The sequence below is a fragment of the Ctenopharyngodon idella genome, chromosome 20 (assembly GCF_019924925.1).
Source record: "Ctenopharyngodon idella isolate HZGC_01 chromosome 20, HZGC01, whole genome shotgun sequence".
Lineage (NCBI taxonomy): Eukaryota > Metazoa > Chordata > Actinopteri > Cypriniformes > Xenocyprididae > Ctenopharyngodon > Ctenopharyngodon idella.
Genome location: NC_067239.1, coordinates 6,994,778 through 6,999,493, shown reverse-complemented (window position 1 = coordinate 6,999,493; position 4,716 = coordinate 6,994,778). Strand labels below are relative to the sequence as shown.

The window sequence follows — 4,716 nt, the reverse complement described above, 5'->3', positions numbered from 1 at the left end:
GCATACTTAGTTGTTCAGTTTTCCAGTCCTGTGGGTTTGTGTTCCTCCGCTGATACACAATGAGTGATTATTTGCTCTTCTTCATGGTTTGAGACCTGCTGATTTTCCCTAGAACTCTACAAGGTAAACCCCATGGTGTCGGATGCTTAATTGTCTTCCTGTGGGAAGGTGAGAGTCATTATCTGTGATGGATTGAACTGAACTTTCAAGGGCAAATTAAATGCCTGAGAAGGTGAATGTTTAATTCTTGCTCAGGGGCAAAGCAGATATTAAGTATGTAGCAATGTCTGACCTCTCAACCCCTTCATGTCAGAAGAAATGACAAATCTATGAATCTCTCAAGAGTTTAAAGTTAGACCATGAATGACAACACAAAACACGTTTGAATTAGCCTTTTTGAATTATGACAATTAAAATGAAATGGGGAAATGTGTGATGATAGAAGATAAAAATAGTGAGATAAAAATACAGTAGTCTATATATATATATATATATATATATATATATATATATATATATATATATATATTTATTTATGCTTTATTTATAGGCTACTGTAGGCATATTTAATGCGGGTTTACTACAACAGGGATAAACATGGTTTGTGCTAAGCTGTATATCTGTTAATAGTGGTGGAGTTTAGTCACTCTTCCTGCAGTGCAGATTATATTGTTACGCCAGTAGGTGGCGGCAGGTGACAGTCTTTATGAGTGAGTCATTTGAATCATCATACGTTGATTCATTCAAGAATGAAAAAGCACTGAATTCGGAAGAGCATACTTGCATAATACTCTTACTATTTCTGTCTTATAAAGATATGGTAAAATAGTAAGAGTAGTTTCTACTATGCTGTTCCGAATCCAGCCATTCATTGAATCATTTATAAATGAGTCATTGATTCGTTACTCAACCGATTTGTTCAAAAACACTGAATCATTGACGAACAAAACACAACGCTCCTATGTGTGTAAGGACGGTTCCGCTGTGGCTTCATTTGCAGCTATTTTCGTTTATTCGTCGGAGAGCAAATCGGAAGAAATAACTGGCAATTGTGTATTAAATGTAAGTTCCTTAATATTAACTTATTGTTTATTGAACTCACACATTCGTGCTCCACCTTGATACTAATAACTTCTCAACTGAGCCGTCGTTGTGTTTTCGAATTAATAACGGAGGCTCTGACACATCTTTTGAATTAGCAACGACAGATCCCATGGCATAAGAAAGTAGTTTTAGTAGTTATATCTAATGTTAGGCTACCTGCGGAGGCCACAAGTGTCACTTTAATGCTGTTTTTATTTTATTCTGAGAACAAGTAAATTGAAATTGGAGACATATCTTGCTAATAATTTTATAGGCTACATTGTTGTCATGCCATTCATGCTAATACCCAGCAACCTGGGAGCTAGCTAACATAACAGCTAACATAACATATTAACATTAAAAATAATAATAATAATAAATAAAATAAATAAATAAAAATTAAAATAATAATAAAAAAAAATGAACATTTAGAGAACATTCAGAAATATTGTTTTCATAACTTAATGGGAATAGTAGCAAAGTGTTCTTAGAATATATTTTGTTAGCTGGGTATTAACAATAATATATTTCTCTGTTGATGGGAGCTGCCTTACTGAATAATGGAGTAGAATAGATCGGAAAAATAAAAATAATTGGGCTTTTATGAACTGCTTGACCAGTCACCATGGGGATTGTCTAAAATAATTATCCAACAATTACTGTTTGTGTCTTCATTACGAATGCTAATTGCATGAAAACATTACTTTTTGAGCTAAACAAATGTATGAGAAGAACAAGAGGGTCAGTAAAGTGCAGGATTTCAATTACTTCTTACTTTTTTTTTGCTAAAGTGTCACCAAGTTCAGTCCTGTTGTTGTGACAAATAATGCAAAGACCCTGATGTTACATAATTGCAAGTGATAAGGAGAACAATTCTTTTTTATATATATGCAATATATATAAGAGCCTTGAGAAGCAGATATGCCTCTGCATAAACTATTCAAATAGTAGCATAAATATTATTTTATAGGCAGTTATAGCCAAGAACTGACTGACCAAAAGGTTGATGTATCTAGCTCCCTTTTGTGAGTAGTCAGTCAACCTCTCAAATGAACCAAATGGAGTTAGGGAATATTTAAAGCACTTTTCGTGACATTCAGTTTGGTTAGGTTAGATTCTTTACATGACCTTCAACATGCGCTGGTGAAACATGAAGCCGATTTTATGCATGAATTTGTATTCAAGTGGTAATGCAACAAGCGAATACAGATCCCCTCACATGCATACATGTACTGTGAAAAGTCATTCTAGACATAAATACACTCCACACTCAAAACCCTTTCTTCAGAACTGTCAAGTGTTATGCATATGTTAAGCTATTGCAGACATTAAAAACTTGACACATTATATGGCTCAAAACTACCATCATAGTCCTGTAACTAAATTCTGGTTGTCTGCTGATACTTATAAAGTTTAAAAATTATAATGTGATTAATACATTAATGTAATTTTTTATAATGTTATCGGTGGTGTAAATGCAACTGTGTTTTGTTATAATATGTAACGAGAAACCACTTCACACAGATACATCACAAAAAGAATTAAAAGACTATCACAACTTCCCTTTCATGCCAACTTTAAATTTGAACTTTTCGTGAAAATGGCAGTTTTTAAAAACCAAATGAAACCAACATGAATACAAAGAGTACATTTCTGAGAACTAGGGAATAAACTAGACTTTTCCTTCTCTTTATGTTTAAGACTAGTTTTTAATTGACCCATTAGCACCATTTACTGTGGGAATCTTTCTTACGTAGGGAAACACAGTAGACCAGATATATTTTTTTATCTGTCAAAATGGAGAAGCATGGTTCTCAGCTGGTCTAAATGTCATCATATGTAGGTTACGCACATACAACAAGCACATTTAGCCCAGCGCACAGCATTGTTTTGGATGTCCAATAAGTTCTGTCGCAAAATATACGTCATAAAAGCCGACCAATCAGGTTGTGAACGTAATACATATCCATATGACTTTAGGTTCGGAATCCAAACGAACCATGTAAACCGAACTACAAGTGTGAACACACCCTCAAATTCTGTAAATGGATAAACATGTAAATACAGTATGTAACAAGTGGAGTTGTCCATTTTACTTGGGTAAGTGCAATTACATTTCTGTCCGATCAGAATTTTAAATAAATCCAGCTAATGAATATTCAGATATCCAGATACATAATGGTTTTAATTTTTATTTACAGGTTTTTGCAGGTTTTCTTGTTCTAATATTGGATTACCAGGTTGCGATGCTCTCTCGTTAGGAGGATAATCATTCAGGAGCTCAGAGAAAAATGGATTCGTTTTGCTTCATCTCTCTCTGCTTGGCGACTGAAATGTGTTTAACGATAGATTAAAAGAGGGAGGCAGTCTCAATTCCCACCAGCACTCAGCACTGACCTCCATTCTGGATCAATCTGGAGCGATTACTCTTAAAACTCTCATTAAGAAATTAATTGGAGCTGCAGGACTTTAGAAATGGGGGAGGATGAGTGCGGTGCCGCCCAATTGATTTTACACACTCTTGGCTTTAAGGCCTCGGGGGCCGACTTCTGTTCCACACAATGGCTTCTTCGGAGTTGAGAGGTAGGGAAAAATACTGATAATGTGCCCTAATTGTCTACATTTGCTTGAAATTATAGGTCATATCACATCAGTTCTGCTCATGCGCTCAGCGTGATAGCTCTTATTCACTCTTAGAGTCTCAGTCCTGACAATAAGCACCCTTGATATCTGTAATGGATTTGATGGGAACAAGAGCAAAATAGCAGTGCAAGGTTTATTAGTTTCTTGTTGAGAGAGCCCTGTTTATAGCTGGGCTAGATAAGGATGGTGCTTCACTAATATGAGCTGGCAGAAATGAGCTGTGTGGACACACACGCACACTTACACACACGAGTTTGCTTGCAGCCCCTTGGCAGTTCAGCTTATTGATTGAGACAGATGCAGGCTGTAGTTGAAGAACTCGCCCACAAATAAAAAGCGAATTCAAGACTGTAGATGAATTGTTAGCTCAAGACAATTTCGCAGCAAGCTGATTGTCAGCGCAGCATTTGTTTTCCCACCTGTCGTAACAAACTGTCGGCCGTTGACAGGTATTGATACCCCCCTGCAGACGGAGTGAAAGTGGGTGGGCAGTGTGCTCTGATATCGACTCCGCAGAGCTCAAACTAACCCGATGTGTGGTACTTGTTATGAGGATTTTTTTTTTTTTTTTTTTTTTTTGATATTCCTGTTACTGACAAAATGGTGATCCACACTTCAGTAAGCCAGGTTGGGCTTTGAAAAAAAAACAAAAAACAACTAACCTTGACCATTAAATTAAATCTGATCTGTGCCATTTAAGTTATCTTTGGTTGTGAAACTTTTTAAATGAATACAATTAAATAATTAAACAAATAAAAAATGCATTCAGTAATGATTTCTTCAAAGGTGTAGCTGTCCAGAGATTATAATTAAAAAAGGCTAAAGTTGGCAAACTTGTGGCCTGCTTCTTCACTCAAATTGTCATGTTTTCTGTCAGCATTTGACATTTTTCCTCTCAAACGCTAAATTTACTGTTTATATACAATGCACAGTGTTTCTGTGACTGTCCAAAGCAAATATGAGTATGTGATTGGTTGTCTGTTGCTAAGC

General features: G+C 35.8%; 1 long non-coding RNA gene across 1 annotated transcript; it reads left to right on the top strand.

Annotated features, from left to right (window-relative positions):
- The first annotated feature begins 960 nt into the window (after positions 1 to 960).
- On the top strand, positions 961 to 4,414 carry LOC127501855 (uncharacterized). The gene is made up of 3 exons (XR_007926735.1): positions 961 to 1,062; positions 3,064 to 3,183; positions 3,285 to 4,414. It is a non-coding gene; the product is annotated as an uncharacterized LOC127501855 (long non-coding RNA).
- The last annotated feature ends 302 nt before the right edge of the window (positions 4,415 to 4,716 follow it).